The 19,507-nt window shown below is 39.2% G+C and overlaps 2 long non-coding RNA genes across 2 annotated transcripts in view; one reads left to right on the top strand and one right to left on the bottom strand.

Annotated features, from left to right (window-relative positions):
* The window catches only part of LOC141365612 (uncharacterized), a 161,393-nt gene that overhangs the window by 37,894 nt on the left and 103,992 nt on the right, over positions 1-19,507 (top strand). The window lies entirely within an intron of this gene.
* LOC129450830 (uncharacterized) lies at positions 14,647-18,148 on the bottom strand. Its single transcript, XR_008646452.2, has 3 exons — positions 16,709-18,148; positions 16,491-16,556; positions 14,647-14,961 (listed from the first exon to the last, which is right to left on the bottom strand). It is a non-coding gene; the product is annotated as an uncharacterized lncRNA (long non-coding RNA).

Genomic DNA, 19,507 nt, shown 5'->3' with positions numbered 1-19,507 from the left:
ATTTATATATTCTCCAAATAATTACTTAGATTTCCAATGTGTCTTTTAAAATAAAATTTCCTTTATAATATTTTGTAGTGTTTTGTCAAATAGAATCAAATACCTTCACCAACATCTGTCCTTTTTGGACTAGCAATCTTTTCCTATTGAGCACAATTTTTTTTATTTTAATCAATCATTTAAACGAATTATTTAATTTCTAGAATTAGCTGTATACTTCACTGTAATAACTAATATTTTTGGCTACAATACCTCAGAACCACAATGTCTTCAACTCTAATCTTTAATACCCAGCATTTATAACTGTCTCTTATCCGTATACTCATATTCACATACTTTCAAACTTTATCCCCTTTTTTATAGTTTTAAACAATCTTCACTCCTGTAACACAACACCTCTCTGTGGGCTCTTTAGAGCCACAGGAGAAAGACACACCCACTGCTCACTCAGCCCCCACTCTTTCCATCTCATACATTCACACACAGACTCTTTATCACAGACACATTACATCCTCACACAAATAAAATAAAACAACTCTATCTAGACAACCTGGCCAGGTTCATCATTCCACTTCACTTTCATCAACGTGGAAAAGATTCACTTACACAATTTACCAATCCGACATGACAAATAAAACAAAAACAATATCTCTCATCAGCCCGGGCCTTCCAAAACAACAAGACAAATAACACATAGACCGTACCTGACCTGCAGGACTTTAATAACTCTTCTCTCCGAACCCCAACGTGTCTGCCCCGACACGGTAACACTCAGGTTCGCGAAACTTCTTAGGCATTTTCTCAACTTAACATTACATTTTTATCCAAGCCACTCAACGACAAAAATAAAACTCATTCACTCAATAAACCATCATCTGTCCTAGCACACATTCCTTTTGAAAATGAAACCCTTTATTCTTATCATTTAATCTAGTAATCTTTTAATTTCCCCTTTTATTCTTAAATTTGGAAGAGCATTTGTGATTTGACCACCCCGAGCCATCTCAGGTGAACAATACAATCTTTAAACAAGCAAAACTGCTCATCTCTGTAGGTGGCCACCTGATTGCATTGTCCATTGAGAAAGCCAGCTGTGGTCTCTGGTTCTGGTTCCGGATGGGGCCGGTCATCTTGGGCTAGTGATCATAGCGCATGCGCCGATGATGAGGCGGACTGGTCCAAGTCACAGATGAACGCATGGGATCAAGCCTCCTGGGCCTATGACGACGGATTACCATCGAGCGGTCAACAGACACCGAACAGTATTCATACGCGTATACGCGATACAACTACGAATTCGCTGGATGCATCCATCACGGGCATTGCTGTCGTTATCCCGCGCATTACACGCATCCCATGTCGGCCGTACCCTACGGCGTTCTCAGGAGACAGTTTGACTAAAAGGTTGATATTCTGCATGGACCAAAATGAAGCGAGACGATCCCTCGGTAAAAGAATTTATGAGTACCTACTCTGCTCCAGAGAGACTGAAGCCCAGGGACACCCTTTTTGGCGGTCGTACAAACGCCTACAAACTCTATCACAAAACGGCGGAAGGAGAAAGAATAAGCTATGTCGATTTCACCAGCTTGTACCCCTTCTGTCAGTCAATCATTTTCAACGATTTCGAGCCGATCGAAAACTATTACCTACTTATCAAGGCCGTCGTGTACCCTCCCCGTAAACTGCTCCACCCCGTACTCCCGTATAGATGCAATGGAAAATTATTGTTTCCACTGTGTCGTACTTGCGCGCATACTGAAAATCAGATGTCGTGCTGCAGTCACACGGATTAAGAAAGGGTGCTCTCAGGTTGCTGGGTCAGTATTGAGCTTTTGAAGGCCGTCAAGAAGGGGTGCGTGATCGCTAGGATCGACGAAGTTTGGCATTTTCCCCAACGTTCTGATATGTTGTTTCGTGATTACGTGAAAACGTTTTTCCAATTGAAACAACAAGTGTCCGGTTACCCCTCAAACGTCGTCACAGACAAAGCAAAGTACATTTGAGATTATTACAAAAAAGAGGGGATTCGTCTCGACCCTAAAAAGAAACGGTTACAACCCCGCTCAGAGATCCATCAATAAACTACTGCTGAACTCTCTTTGGGGACGCTTTTCTATGCGCGAGAACCTCCCCAAAACGCTACTTGTGAAAAAACCTGAAGATTTCACCAGAATTGTTTGACATTAACATGTTCGTAGGGGCATTTACGACCGCTCACGCGCGACTGGAGTTGTACGAACTCATGGATAAACTCTACGATCGTTTGTTATACTCTGACACAGACAGCATTATATTCATTTCTAAGGACGGCGACTGGGATCCCCCGCTGGGGGATTATCTGGGGGAGCTGATGAACGAATTGGACGATGGTGATTTCATAACAGAGTTCTGTTCTAGCGGACCAAAGTCTTACGGCTATCGTACCGCTAAAGGAAAGGTAACTATGAAGGCTAAGGGAATAACCCTAAACACAAAAAATTCTCAAACGATCCGATTAGACACTCTGATTGATCTGGTTGACAGCTATGCTACATCGCGCGATAACTCTCGCTGCCTCCTGGCACACACTGAAAACATTGTGAGAGATAAAAAGCATCTCACGCTGCACAACAAATCAGTCGTCAAAAGGTTTAGGCCGGTATATAACAAACGAAGACTTCTGGCCGACTTCACCAGCCTTCCTTATGAGTTCTAAAGCACAGGGGCATGCGGGAGGCTTCTAATTTTGATTTCAGGCTCCAAAACCCTTTCTCGTGCGTCATAAATTGCCCGTCGAATTCAGGGAAGTCTTTTTTGTTAAACTGTTGTTGGAAAATGCAACGAATGTGATTTCTAAAAAGATTGATCCCATTGTGTTTTTGTACGATTGTTGGCAACCTCTGTATGATGAACTGCTTAAAATGTACAACATTAAAATTGTTGAAGGAATACCACAGAGTCTGAATGATGATAATTTATTCCCAAACGATCAGAATTTGTTACTCGTGCTAGACGACTGTATGGACGAGGCAAGCGCAAACAAGGAGGTCCAAAAGGTTTTTACTCAGTATGTCCACCATCGAAATCTCAGCGCTATTTATATCGTCCAGAATTTATTTGCTCAAGGGAAATCCATTAGAACCATCAGCTTGAACACCAATTATTTGATTCTGTTTAAAACCCCCTCGATGCCAATCAGGTCGCTGTGCTGGGTCGTCAAATGTATCCCGGTAATGCAAAATATTTTATGAAGTGTTATCATGACGCAACCAGCCAGCCCTTTGGATATTTATTGATAGACTATAAAGTGAAAACTCCTGAACAATATCGTCTCAGAACCGGGTTGCTTTCCAACAGCCAAGTGGTTTATCTCCCGAAAAAAAGAAGACCGTAATCGATCGTCATGTCTGCCCGACTTTGCAAACATTTGCCGCTGTTAAAGCTGTTACATAAGGCTACGCCTAAACAGAGGATACTTATTTTACAATCGGCATCCGACGACCTCATTTTAACGCTGTGCGAAGTAGCTCTTAACATCTTATACGGCACGATTCCGATCAGGCCCAAAGACTATCGCAAGCTGAAAAAGAGAAGAGCGGAAATTAAATTGGTAGCCGATAAAAAATCAGCCTGTCTGCCAAGAAACGTGTTTTGAACCAGAAGGGCGGATTTCTTTTGCCTCTCCTCAACGTGGCGGTCCCCTTTATTTCCAGTTTAATAGCTTCTAAAACGGGGTGATTATGGAGTATGCAGAGAAAATGTATTTAGTTCCGCGCCACCAACTAGACAAGCTAAAATCTGAAAACGTTCGAGAGAACATTCAGCAAGTCGTCTGCGTGGAACACGTCGGGGGAGTTTGTGTTTAAGGGACGCGCTATTCCGGGGTCGCACATGCTCGAATTGATAAAAAGCATTACTAATCCCCAAAAGGTCAGAGACGAGCGAAGACCGTTGGGATGGAACGAGTTTCTTCAAACCTTTGCCGAATTAAACATACCATTTTCTACAGTTCAGAGTCAACATGTTAGACGAGCAGCCCACCGCCCCGATAACTCATTCTAAAAAAGCTATGAAGCGTTTACACACGTCTACGCCACGATCCGATGTTTCAGAATTAATGTTTAAATCGACCGAAGAGCATGCATGGAATTTTGATGTACAATTGCAGATTTTATAATAAAAACAGTAAACATAGTCTTCATTTAAATACACCATAATCTCATTAATTGAAAAAACATGCAAAAGAATTACAAGTCTGGACACACATATTCATTTTGTCCTCATCATATTTTTCATTCCTACGTAATAGTTTCACAAAAAGCGATACCATTTTATCATTTTTAGTATAATCATCGCTATAAAGCTTCATCACGTAGCTATAGTCACGACCTCTGATTAAATGGTAAAGAAAAAACACACAGTGCTGTCCACAGACATCTGTTGTGAGATCTTGAACTTGTCTGGCCGAATATAATATATTGGCACTATTGAGCGCTTAAAAGTTTTTGATGGTGTATGGAAAACATTCATCCTCGGGAGGATTTCCGAGGCTGTCGAAAAAATTCAATGACCCCTCTCGATCGAAATAAACAGCCAGCCAGTGTTCGCCCGGCAACTCCGAAGGGTGAGTGTTGATTATAGCCATGGCGGGAAGTTGATCACACGGGAGCACTCCGAGGAAATGAGTGTTACATGAAATTTTGTCCATGATAGCTGTGAGTTGTAAAGTATTCATTTCGCTCAATAATAATCGACCATGACCTGTCTGCGGTTTGAAATTTGTATGATCGAATCAAACACAGCATAAATAATCATCGTGATGGTGTGGGGTAGCGGATTTTTTAACCGCGCTTCCAGCCTGATGCTCCCGGACTTGACCAGATAGATGTTGACCGCACTCTTCGTCGTGCGTGAGATTAAACGCAAACAGTGAGTATCCGTCCAGAAAATCGTCTCTATCGATCGCGAGAGCGTGGTTTTTCAGATGTCTCCCCGTGGACATTACCAGTTGGTAATATTCGCGCACAGCGGAACCCGATTTGAAATCCGGCTGCAGCGGTTTTGACGGTATTTGTTTACCGTCAACATAGATGGCCAGGAACTCCAAATCGTAATGATTGAAAGTGAATGGGTTTTTATCATAAGATCCGGAAAAAGGGGTCGCAGACGTCCACGTGACCCGCGGTGTCCTTGTAAAACAGACCGGGCGTGAAAAGAGATTCCAGAGCATCTTTACTGTAGTTCATGAGACACTCTATGATGCATCTGTAAGGATAAGTGCTTGAGCTCTGAGAGATCAATCGGTCGCCGAGGCTTATATTCAGTTGTGAAAACACGGTCGCCCCAGCGTAATTTATTAGCCCGACAGGCGCTGGGTCCACGATGTCGGCTCCGTTAGGTCTCATGATTTTAAGCCGGAGAAAGAGCATCATGTTATTTAGGTCCAGATAATCTTCAACCGTGCCGGCGATAACAAACTCCAGAGGCGCAGAGTCTGATATAGCCGATAAAGGTGGAACCTCTAAATAGTCATTTTTCTCAAGAGACGTCTGCGTCGACGGAACTGTAAATATCCAATACATTCTCCAGACATGTTGTGCAGTAACGCCATGTTAGAATATGGTCTTTAGGGATCTCTTCACCGTTGCCTTTCGTTTAACAGACTTCTTGCGCTTTCTTTGAGCTAGTGAATGTTTCTTCTGACCGCTATTTGTTTTCTTTATCGAATGACCACGCCTCCTCGCTCCCGGGGGTTTATACAGACGCTTGCGTGCCATAACCATCAGGCCCGACCCGTCTTGAGGTTTATCTGTATAAAACTCGATAAAGCGTTCGATACAACGTCGGAAACTATGTGTTTAGCAGCCGTTTTTAGTTGAGGCTTCAAGATGCTGAATCCTGTTTTTAGCAGCGGCACCGCCATTCTGAACAATCCTCGGAAAAGACCTCCTAGACCGGCGCCATACATGACGGCTCCCCCCGCGTATCCAGGTAGTCCAGACCCGGCCTTGTCCCGGTAATAGGCGACGTAATTGTCCGCGTTCATCGCACGATGATTGTAATAGCTCATTTTTAAAGTACAGACTTGTTGATCGACACGTAGTGAGGTTTGTCGTACCTGACACTGACCAATTCTTTGTCTTTACCTGTAATATGTACGCATCTCGAAAGGGGTACTTACGAGTCTCCTACGGTCTGGTATTTGATAATGTCGGTGTAAACGTAAATTGTGTAAAAGCTGGCCTGGATATCAGTTTGATGAGGAGCATACGTCACGACATCTCTTTCAAAATCAGCTTTTTATGGTAGTTTTCTCGTCCTAAAGGAACATTCGGTTTCAAACCTAAATTAAAACTGCAAGCAGTGATGGAAGGGCCCTCGCACACATGACACCGCCACGGCGTGGCATAAGGATTAAAGGGAACAGTAGTAAATAGCATTATCATTGTAAACATGTTACTTCCTGTTACCAGCTGGTGGCGCTATGACCATAACTGACTATTGGCATCATAAGTGACTATCAGTGATGGGAGTAACGCGTTACAAAGTAACTGGCCACTTTACAAAGTAACTGGCCACTTTACAAAGTAACGCGTTACTGTAACTCCAATACTTTTAGCAGTAACGAGCATGTAACAAAGTATTTTTTAAATCAAGTAACTCAATTACAATTACTGAAATTTAAATGAGTTCATTACTTGCGTTACTCTATTTTGTAAAAAATAGACAAGACATATCTGACGTCGCAGGACCGTAGTTGGCAGCGCAATGATTCATTACACTTCATCATAGCTGACAGTGCATATAGAATAAATATGAAAAATCTAAATGGGACAACATACCTTTGTTTAAAAATTGTGCGCAAGTCATAATCCATCCGGTCTCATGTTTGTAAATTATCTTCACCAAGCAATCGCAGTATGACATCAACTTGCATTTGTAGTCCACAAAGGTAATAAATCTAAGAAATGTTCATATATTCTTAGATGTTTACATCGGCTTCATGGAAGAGAACGATCCGCGATTGTTGTTTCCACTAAAATATTCACACTGCGCTGTACACCCGTGTTAAAACTCCATAGTATGTATGAGCTCGCTTTTAGTTTTAATTTCAGTCTCTCCGTATCCGAACAAACAATCCACTCGCTCTGTGTCCGTCTGACAAAGCAATCCACTCGCTCTGTGTCCGTCCGACAAAACAATCCACGTAGCCTACTCCGTTTTCTGATTAAATATCTTCCTTTAATCCTGTGTATCATTTAAATCCAACAGAAAACAAACAATATATGACCAAAGAGCGCAGTTCCTGTGGCAAGCTTCACAAGCTGTGTTCCAATTCAAGGGCTGCACCCTACTAAGCATGCGATAAAAGGTGAGCACTCGGCCTTTCAAGGCGCTCAGAAGTTAGTGCAGAGAACTGAAATGAGACGGTCTAACCTTCGGAGGACCCATAATTTGCCTCATCTGCTGCACGCGCATCGCGCCTGTCAGCAGGACACAGCGGAGACGTTTCTAACTTATTAAAATAAATATGAAATCAGAAAAATTATAATTTATTTTAGAAAATATGACATGTTGACATAATTGTCTCCAAATTTTTAAAGAGACACTACACAATTTTGACACATTATATATTTTTGTAAACATGCAGAATATTTGTCTAAATGGTCTAAATGATATACATAAATAAACTAAGTTTACATATTAAGAAAATTTCTAACAAAAATATTCAAAGGCTGAATCTAAAGCAAAATAGGCTCCTACAGTATGTAATATATTAGAGTCTTACGTGTAAAATAGCCCATCCATATCATTTTACTGTTTGACTGTTCAGTACTGTTCATATTTAAAAAGCAGACGTAAAAGTAACTTAAAAGTTACTTTTCTAAGTAACTAATTACTTTTGATATACAGTAACTGGTAGAGTAATTCAGTTACTTTTAAAAGAAGTAACTAGTAACTGTAACTAATTACTAATTTTCAGTAACTTGCCCAACCCTGGTGACTATTGACAAGTAGATGTGTTCAGTCCAGGACTCTTATTAATCATGTGAAGTTAGGGAAACATCGGACATTGCATAATCAGTGTAAACATGTCACTTCCTGTTGCCAGCTGGTGGCGCTATGACCATAAGTGACTATTGACATGTAGATGTGTTCAGTCCAGGACTCTTATTAATCATGTAAAGTTTGGGACAGATTGAACATTGCATAATCATTGTAAACATGTCATTTCCTGTTGCCAGTTGGTGTGGCTATAACCATAAGTCACTGTCTATTGCCATGTAGATTTGTTCAGGTCAGCGCTCTTAGCAATCATGTATAGTTTGGGACAGATCGGACACTGTATGACTGAGGTCCAGCAACCTGTTTCAAAGGGAAACATCAAATTTTGGTGGGCCGGAACAGACACAAATTTTAACATAGAATCAAACCCTTCGCAATTTAGCATCGCAAAGGCCTTAAGATGAGACTCACTAAATATGATGACGATCCGACGAAAACTGTAGGAGGAGTTTGTTAAAGTATGACTGCTGGAAAGATAAAAGCTGAGCCAAAATCTGAGAAACAAGTCAAAATAGCTGACTTCCTGTTTGGTGTAGGGCGTTGCTCCAAGATACTTTTTTGTAGGGCTTGAAATAATACATGAGCATACCGAAATTCGTACATGTAAGTTAAACACAGTCCAAGGGCTGCTTCATTCAATATTTGAAAGTGGCGCTAAAACATGTTCCTTCAGGTTGCCAGCTGGTGGTGCTATGGCTATAAATGAAAATTGTTATGTAGATGTGTTCAGGTCAGGACTCTTAGCAATCATGTGAAATGTGGGACAGATCGGACATTGTATGCATGAGTTCCAGCAACTTCCTGTTTCATTGGAAAACATCAAATTTGGCGGGCCAGAACCGACACAAATTTTTACGTAGAGTCAAATCCTTCGCAATTTAGCATCACAAAGGCGTTAAGATGACACTCACCAAATATGAAGATGATCCGACAAAAACTGTAGGAGGAGTTAGTTAAAGTATGTTCTGGAAATGACAAAAACTGCGCCCAAATCACAAAAATAACTCTGAATAGCTGACTTCCTGTTTGGTTTACGGCTTCGCTCCAAGAGACTTTTTTGTAGGTCTTGTCATGCTACAGAAGTGTACCGAATTTCGTAATTGTACATCAAACACAGTCCGAGGGCTGCTTCGTTGAAAATTTGTAGGTGGCGCTATAGCGCCATTTTCCCACGCCTAATTCCAAAGCCTACACCCCATGTAAATGTTCATCACTCTTGACATCTGTGCAAAATTTCATGAGTTTTCGAGTATGTTTAGGCCCTCTAAAGTCCCGCTGAATTTGGAGAAAAAAAAGAAAAATAATAATAACTCCTTGAAGAACAATAGGGTCCTCACACCCCGGTGTGCTCGGGCCCTAATAATAATAATAACTCCTTGAAGAACAATAGGGTCCTCACACCCCGTTGTGCTCGGGCCCTAAATATGGGCTAGCTTTCCGTGAAAGGTCAATGAAACGTTTGGCATGGCTGACAGAAAAACTTTGTTTGTTATACAATCGAGAGCTAGGAATCCTGATGAAGTTAGCGTGTCGTTGATCATTTGAATCACTGCCTGAACATTACCATAGTACTACCCGGGGGTTATATTTAAATCCATTGAAACAACCCATCTCGATAGTTGATTGACCTTAGGCTTTCTGTCGGGAATCGATAGTTGATCAACCTTAGGGTCTCTGTCGGGATTTAGGGTTGCATCTGTCTTACGGCCGGGGTACATGTTTAGCGAGAAAGCCGCGTCTTCTTGGTTAATGTTGTACCAGCTTCTAGGATATTCAATCTTACACAATCCGACCGTCCATCGGCCTTTCAAGTCGTTAGGCATCGCTAGTTTTGTTCTGTAGCTAGATATTCGATTGTCGGGGTAACGAACAATAACGAAGCATTGCACGGTAGCGTGACGTAGAAGCCGTCGTCGTCCATGGTAGCTTTTGGCTCAAATGACTTTGCGTTTCGTGATCGACGCGTTTTTAAGACAGTTGTAAGTCCACCAGGGCTTTTTTTTGTCTACGTAGCTATTAAATTTAGCAGGCCAACCTAACCATTTGACTAAAACGAGTGTAGTTCGGCCTTGTTTTTTCTCCCCTAAAATCTTTTTTTCTCTTCGATGATTTCTCCATCATAATCGGTAAGTCTGTAGACCGGAGGCTGTCTCGGCACACACGCGGCCACGGTGAAAAATTCTTCTGTTTAGTTCTACTCATAACCTTTGGCGAAAGTGCCTTTGACTTTACCTATTTTTTCTCGTTCTTCATACTGGCGTACAGGTTTTGAAACACCAGGGATTCGTTCTCCTTATTGACGTCGACAGGTCGCATTTTAATACTTCTGTGATAACGGTGTTGTATCCTTGCGTAATGTCTTGTAAAACATCTATGTATCGACGCGAATTAGTGGCTGTTAAAAGCCGCCACATCCTGCTTTTCAATGTCCTGTTGAATCTCTCTACGACGCTCACTTTCAAATCGGTGGCGGTAGCGAAATGGTAAATGTCGTGCTTTTTCATCAAATCTTGAAAATGTTTGTTAAAAAATTCCTTCCCTTGGTCCGTCTGCAATTTCTGCTGAACTCGCCCCTCTTTGAGTATAGATTCAAAGGCTTTAGTAACCTCCAGTCTGCTCTTATTCTTCAGCACCCGCGTCCACGCGTATTTACCAAACACGTCTATGCAAGTCAGTAAAAATTTTATATTATCATTCTCCGCGGAATAAGCGGACATGTCGATGAGATCTGCCTGGAACTGTGTATCCACACCGTACACAACGACTCTATTGCGTTATTATATTTCAAGTGGCAATGTAACTTTTCATTCAAAAGTGACCAAATGTGCCTAAAATGCTTACAGGAGCATGCATACGATGAAACTAGCTATTTAAAAGCATATCTAGCTCAGAAAAGCGTTTCTGAGTGAGAATTGCGAATTTCAAGTGGCAATGTAACTTTCCATGCAAACGTGCCCAATTGTGCCTAAAATGCTCACAGGAGCATGCATATGATGAAACTAGCTGTTTTAAAGCATATCTAGCTCAGATAAAAGCGTTTCTGAGTGATTTGTGCATATTTCAAGTGGCAATGTAACTTTTCATGCAAAAGTGATCAAATGTGCCTAAAATGCTCACAGGAGCATGCATATGATGAAACTAGCTGTTTTAAAGCATATCTAGCTCAGAACAGCGTTTCTGAGTGAGAATTGCATATTTCTAGTTGCAATGTAACTTTACATGCAAAAGTGACCATTTGGGCCTAAAATGCTCACAGGAGCATGCATATGATGAAACTCGTTGTTTTAAAGCATATCTAGCTCAGAAAAGCGTTTCTTAGTGATTTGTGCATATTTCAAGTGGTAATGTAACTTTTCATGCAAAAGTGACCAAATGTGCCTAAAATGCTCACAGGAGCATGCATATGATGAAGCTAGCTGTTTTAAAGGGGCCGTGAATTGGTCGATTTTATTGCTTTATGACGTTGATTGATGTCTACTTATGCATTTCGCGTTGTTTTTACATTCAAAAACATCAAAAGCAATAAGTAATACGCTATTTTGTAACATGGATTAGTGGCTGTCTTGAGAAATGGTTCGTTTGAAGGGGCGGGCCGCATTGAAGACCTGAACGTAAACACCCACTGCTATGATTGGACAGCTTCATTCCCCGTCATTACATGTAGGGAAATGTTTTAAAAACATTAATGTGATAAAAATAGCATATATGTTTGAGACACAAAAGATTCTGGGTGCTAAAGATGATACACATAAATGACAATACGTATATTAAAGTAGAAACAAAACTCGACGTGACTAAATTACCGTATAAAACACAGTAAGCGTGCATCCGAATCTAAACTGCGTCTAATAAATCCTTATCAATAACTTTGTATATTTCTATTGTGCTTGTGAGGTTGCTTTTACATTCACGTAATGTTAAATACCACAGTTATATGATAAAAAATAAGCTTTGTTGAGTGTTTGACCTTTCAAACGCAACTTGCCTAAATTACCGTATACAACACAGTAAACGGGCATCAGAATCTAAACTGCGGTTGATAAATCCTTCCTTATAACTAACTTTGTATATTTCTACCTTTAAATTACAGTCGTATTGTTAAGTGTTGTACCTTTATTAATCGTTTAATGTTTTTAGTAAATTAAAACAGTCAACAAACGTATTTAGACACGGATGTTACAACAGGACTTATCAAGCAATCTCTTTTAACAAAGCAATAGTGAAACGCAGTAACTTAAATAAAGTAAAATGTCTTACTGTGAATTATACTGCTGTGTCATTGTTGTCAGATCCAATATAAGTGGTGCTTCTGAGTCTCTCTGCAAATCCAGCATCGACTTCTTTACAAATGAATCCATGTCCACAACGTTAACAAACGCTCCCCACACGAGCTGGAACTTCTTCAAAAGCAAACTTTATCCAAGCATATTGCTAATGTTAAGTTCCAAGCCTCCGAATTGAAGTATTTAGCTTCTGTGTTGTTCCCATGGTTGTTCCCACGCGGTTCTTTCACAACCGAAAAATGCGTTTCCATGGTATCATAACAGATCACCGCGTCAAAATAAAAGTCTCTCAGAAAAAAATGTAGTTAAAAAGTCATTTTGGTTAAATTTGTCAATTTTTAAAGACATGTTTACTTACTGAGACACACGTGTCACGCGAAGCTGTGGGCGGGGCTACAAAAGTAGACTTGTCCTTTTGGTTATGGGGAGGTGTTTCAATTCTACTTTGACGTCATAGATTTCCGAATTCTTCACTGGAGTGTTTAGCTGGCTTGGTGCCAAAGACGGTTATATTTCAGTAGCACGGACGTTTTCAGTTCTGAAACTTGCAGGATGTTCATTTAAGTATGATGACCTCTTATATAACAAATTATCAAGTTAAAATTGAATTTTTGATTCACCGCTCCTTTAAAGCATATCTAGCTCAGAAAAGCGTTTCTGAGTGATTTGTGCATATTTCAAGTGGCAATGTAACTTTTCATGCAAAAGTGACCATTTAGGCCTAAAATACTCACAGGAGCATGCATATGATGAAACTAAATGTTTTAAAGCATTTCTATCTCAGAACAGCGTTTCTGAGTAAGAATTGCATATTTCTAGTTGCAATGTAACTTTTCATGCAAAAGTGACCATTTGGGCCTAAAATGCTTACTGGAGCATGCAAATGATGAATCTAGCTGTTTTAAAGCATATCTAGCTCAGAACAGCGTTTCTGAGTGAGAATTGCATATTTCTAGTTGAAATGTAACTTTTCATGCAAGAGTAACCAAATGTGCCTAAAATGCTCACATGAGCATGCATCTGATGAAACTAGCTGTTTTAAAGCATATCTAGCTCAGAAAAGCGTTTCTGGGTGATTTGTGCATATTTCAAGTGGCAATGTAACTTTTCATGCAAAAGTGACCAAATGTGCCTAAAATGCTCACAGGAGCATGCATATGATGAAACTAGCTGTTTTAAAGCATATCTAACTCAGAACAGCGTTTCCCAGTGATTTGTGCATATTTCAAGTGGGAATCTAACTTTTCATGCAAAAGTGACCAAATGTGCCTAAAATGCTCACAGGATCATGCATATGATGAAACTAGCTGTTTTAAAGCATATCTAGCTCAGAACAGCGTTTCTGAGTGAGAATTGCATATTTCTAGTTGAAATGTAACTTTTCATGCAAAAGTAACCAAATGTGCCTAAAATGCTCACAAAACTAGCTGTTTTAAAGCATATCTAGCTCAGAAAAGCATTTCTGAGTGAGAATTGCATATTTCAAGTGGCAATGTAACTTTTCATGCAAAAGTGACCAAATGTGCCTAAAATGCTCACAGGAGCATGCATATGATGAAGCTAGCTGTTTTAAAGCATATCTAGCTCAGAAAAGCGTTTCTGAGTGATTTGTGCATATTTCAAGTGGCAATGTAACTTTTCATGCAAAAGTGACCAAATGTGCTTAACCCTCTGGGGTCGGACCCTTTTTGGACACAGTCAGAGGTTCTGACATGCTCTCACATTTGATCTTTTTTCAGTTGCTTTAAAACACATTAATGGCTAATATCACATAACACTGTATTCAGCACAAACTGTGCTATAATAATATGTAAGATAAATGTATGTACATGTTTGTATTTTTAAGTAAATGATGTTCATGCGTGGTTAGTAAAAAAAAGAAAACATCAAGTTGCTGAAATAAGGCCAAGAAACACATCCTAAACATTTGTTAACAAGCAAAAAAGTTATCTACTCTTGTAGAGTAGATAATTTGCTACAAAAAGATGTAAAAACCATTTAACCCACTCATTCACATGAAAAAATACATTGATTTAACTTTTGTAAGACACTTTTTGCTGTGTAAAGGCAATATGCAAGGGAGGGTCAATGGTCATGAATATTGATGTGTTTTACACCTGAGGAGACCCAACCCCCTAATGGCTCAGTGAGGAATGTTGGGACAAAAGAACTGTGACTGTGGGGAGACTTAAAGAGAAAATCTTTTGCTTGTAGTTTAAAAAAAAAATAGGTTAAAATAAAGTACAAAATACTTTTTTAGTAAAATAAAAGTCTTATAGGGTTGCAAAAAATGCTAAAAACATGAACAATACAATAGATTTAAGAAGCTTTATTGTAATTATAAATGAAGAAGCTTCATTGTAATTATAAATAATAAAGTAACAATATGTATACATGTAACAATATTCTATATGACCAGTACAATATGGCTCTAATTAAAAGAAAAGGATTCTAAATGTCAGCTGTGAAAGTTTGGTGTGCATCTAAAAATACTTCCAAATATTAAAAAATAAGGTATACATTTGTAAACCATCACACACTGTAACTCTTTGGGAATGGAGTTAAATGTTGTCGTCCCATTGTTCAAAACGTGCGAGTACCAGACGAAGTTGGTGTTGCAGACACATTCCTGAAAACATATCTTAATTAATATCATGTATTTTCAAAGTACAAAGCAACACATCAGTATTACTAATATTGAGAACTTTTTTTAATAATTAATAGGGGTGACCCCGAATAGTTGAAGATTCGATGCATCGGAGAAGCCGGATTCGACTACCAATCTCACAGTCGTTTCTACATTTAAAAGACAAAGCTGGCAATTCTGGCAATACTTTCGTTTTTTATTAATTTCTTTATTTTATTTATAAATCACTCTGGGTTATCTGATGTATCTATTTGGCTTGTGTTTTGTTTTCGTGCACTTGAGGCATTTTGCACATTTGTTCTGCACGTTGTTACTTCTGACCTTATTTTATTTAAAAAATGTATTTATTATAAACGTAAATTCTGATATAATTTAAGTCTGTACATTTTGGATTGTTTTTCGTTCTATCGATGTTGCGCTATTTCGTTCTGGCCATGTTTGCGCATGCTCTGCGTCTCATATTTAGAAGTTCATCGAACTAAACATTACAAAACGGATGTTTTTCGACGGGTATAAGTTTTAAAATGTATTTAAAACCGAGTGGTTATCTATTATGGTCGGTGTTCACTTTCAAATGATAGCAAATAGATTCCTGAAATAATATCATCAGGTCTTTCTGTATCTAAAGTGAATACAGAGAGGATCAAAGTCAAAGCAAGCAAGCATTTCTGTGCTAAACAATAACGCGTAGTGTCTATAAAATCATTAATTTCAGGGTTTATCTTGTTAAAAATTAACGTTTAATGAATTGTATACAAAGCTTAGTTTTTATCATTTACAGTAACAATCACAAATGATTTGTCATTTGTCTTTTTTTTTGGTCATGGCTTTGACGCGCTTAATCTCCAAATTAAATAAAAATACTAAATTGTAGCCGGGGTTTCCAAGGCAGGATCACCTTTGTTATTTTTTAGGTTTAGTTCTCAAAATGTTTTTTTGTGTGATGTTCTGTAGATCGTGGCATTAAAATGTTATGAGGAATAATTAAACAAATGTTGCCTTACATTTTACCTTAAAAAAAAAAAAAAATATATATATATATATATATATATATATATATATATATATATATATATATATATATATATATATATATATATATATATATATATATAAATGCATCCACAGTCAAATATATACTGTTATATAACTCAGGCAGTAAAGCAGAAAATAATTGGGTACAGAGATGCGCTGTATATGTTTGTTAACGGGCCATTACCGGACATATTTATAGCTAAAAATTAACACATGACATATCTCCGGGCACATTTACAGCACATCAATACTAGGCTACATCGAAACATTTACACCCGAACAGATACATGCATATTTGCGCATGATGACAATCTCCGGGCACATTTACTGTTATCATGTAAGCAACATGTCAGTAATACAAATATTGTGAATGCATAAGTTCTATGTTTATGCGTAGTTTTATGCATAAAAAAAAATCAAGCAACACATCAGTAATACTAATATTGAGAAGAGAAAAGCCGGTAAATGTAACTTACACTTTATGAATTTCGGGTTCGTTTCTGCATGCCCCCGTGCGAGTAAATGACGATGAAGCCACGTTACTAAAAAAAAAAAAACATTATTTGTATCATGTATTTTCGGAAAATACAGATATGTTTATATATATATATACATCTTGTATTTTCCAAATTACTACGCAAAACATCAGTAAAAGTCTACTAATAAAACAGAAAAGCCCGCAAATGTGACTTACCCAGTATGAATGTCCGCCGCATTTCTGCAAATGCCTGCTGAAGAGGAGAGTGATGCTGCCACACAAAAGTTTTTAATAATTAATATAATGTATTCTTCACAGTAACAAACTTATAAAGCAATACTAAGGCGGTAAAGCATAGTTGAGATAAGATAATTGGGTACATAGATGCGGTATATCTTTGTTAACGGGCCATTACCGGACATATTTATGGCTAAACATTAACACATTACGTATCTCCGGACACATTTACGGGACATCGATACTACATCGATACATTTACACCCGAACAGATAGTCGCGTAAACAAGACTTGTTGAGGCATAAACACTAGTCAAAATATATTCTAAATAGTGATATTGTTTTATGACATATTCACATCACACCATACAATCATACTGTTTAACGCATGACATATCTCCGGGCTCATTTACAGCACAATGTTACACCCGAGCAAATAAAGAAGCCTTATTGATAAGTCGGCATGGACACTATAGTTATAGTAGTGATATTGCTTTATAACATATTCACATTACACTAATCAGCATACGATTTAATGTAAGAACTATCATTTTAATGTAAACAAGTTGGTAATTACGAGACGTTTCTATAAAGTCATTATGAATATCTGCGTGCAAATAGTCAGTATACAGTATATAAAAGTTTACATCACACAACATTTCAACAAATGTAGGTAAAACTTACTCTTCAGAAATTATATCCTCAGCTGGATCAAGTTGCTCTTCAAAATACAAACGTTCATCGGCGGAGTCCTGCTCTTCTTCTGAAGAAACAATGAACTCTTCCTCGCTGTCCAGGAGCATCTGTATAGCTTCCTCACCTGTAAAGCGTGTCATCTTCCCAGCGCGTTGATAAGTGAATGAAACTATCAAAACTCGCTGCTTCTTAAAGCATTGTTTGGGGGCGTTGATCTTGTTTGCATAGCCCGCATCAGGTAATTTCCATATGAATGGCGCGCACATGGTAGGTGGGATTACATTAGCGCTAATGAGGTCGAGCCAGAAAAACTGTACCTCTCTTTACTTACATGTTGATTACACAAACAGACAATGAGTTCTTCAGATTTTAATTACATCATGTAAAAGTAGACATTTCAGGCTTTCTTTAGACATATGTATCATGTTCGCGTGACAAGTATTGGCGGAGTTATCAGTTCATGTTTGAAACGTGTTTGAGGAAAATGGTCAAGGAGACAGAGATGTCGAAATGCACTCCCTGTTTATTTTCTTTATTTGCCAAAAGCACACAGTTTTGTTGTTATTATGAAGGCACTCACATTAAAGTAGAGACTTCACAGTTTCGAATGATGTATTACATGTATGTGTATGATTATGAATGACGGAGTATTTTAAGTGGATGTCACAGGAAACAGGAAAAAATGCGTCAAAACGCGGCCCCGCGTTTTTGGACCCCAGGGGGTTAAAATGCTCACAGGAGCATGCATATGATGAAACTATGGGCCCTATCTTGCACCCAGCGCAATTGACTTTGTCAGTGACGCATGTATCATTTCGTATTTTGCACCGGCGCACAGCGGGTTTTTCCCTCCACAGACGCACGTCGGCAAACTAGGGAATGAACTTGCGCTCCCTGGGCGGTTCAGCGCAAAAAAGGAGGCGTGCTCCGGCGCAAACCATCTCTTATGCTATTTTGCAGTTTCAAAAAACAATTGCGCTACTAACCAAAAAAAACGAGTCTAAAGTCAGTGGCGCGTTGCGCGTGGTTCATTATGCTATTTTAAGGGCGCATGCTTGACCATAATGTATAGTGTGCACAACGCGCATTGCTTATCTAATCTACACAGATGCAACAGTTATTTTTGCAAATCATAAATTGTTACAATAAAAAATATAAGATAAGGGAAATCATCATAAATTGTTACAATAAAAAATATTAATACATGAGATAAGGGAAATCATAGTGGTGAGCATTGTGGTGATAGTTTTTATTTATTTTGTGTGGCAGCGTTAAACAATTATCATGCAAATAACGATTAAAATATTTTCATAAGATTGTTGTGTGACTGTATTACGTTTATTTTATGTAAATAATAATTAAAATGTTTTCATAAGAAACCTTTATGTATATGAACTTGATTTGTAAGTGTAGGCTACTTTGGGGTTGGACCTTGCGTTTCTTGTGTCCGATTTCAAAGCCCCCAAACCCCTTCAGCTGTGAGGGTGGACGCAGCGATGTCCTCCTGTGTGCCCGGCGTGCCCGATTTATGCTGGCAAGCTTGGGATCCCCCCGTCTCCTGACATCATTGTAGTGCTTGGCGCAGCTGATGAGACAAATGCGGCTATTTCCTCTCACGCCTGTTTAACCGCGACGCTGGTTCGGGTGGGTTTCTCCCATCCTCATACAAAACATTTTCTCTGTCTTTGACTGCTCTTACAAGAACGTGGGTCTCCTCGGCTGTGAACCGCTCCTGGCGTGCGCCTAGTAAATCCGTCATAATAATAGCAACCCGCCATGGAACTTGCGCCCTTGCATTTAAAGGGAATGTTGGATAGCGTTCTGATTGGTTTATTTGACGTTACGCCCAAACCACACCTATAAATAATGAACCTACTTCAGACCAACCCCTTATTGATTTGCGCCCGGCGCAAGACTTATTTCTCCCGCCGGGAAAATAGCAACAGCGCCCAAGATCCGCCCACAAAGTCACTTGCGCTTTGCGCTTCGCACTTGCGTTTCAGATCGTTAAAATAGGGCCCTAGCTGTTTTAAAGCACATCTAGCTTTTTTAGAAAAGCGTTTCTGAGTGATAATTGCATATT

This window comes from Misgurnus anguillicaudatus, chromosome 8 (genome assembly GCF_027580225.2).
Source record: "Misgurnus anguillicaudatus chromosome 8, ASM2758022v2, whole genome shotgun sequence".
Classification (NCBI taxonomy): domain Eukaryota; kingdom Metazoa; phylum Chordata; class Actinopteri; order Cypriniformes; family Cobitidae; genus Misgurnus; species Misgurnus anguillicaudatus.
The sequence above is the reverse complement of the archived record's forward strand: the minus strand, read 5'-3'. Positions and strand labels throughout refer to the sequence as shown.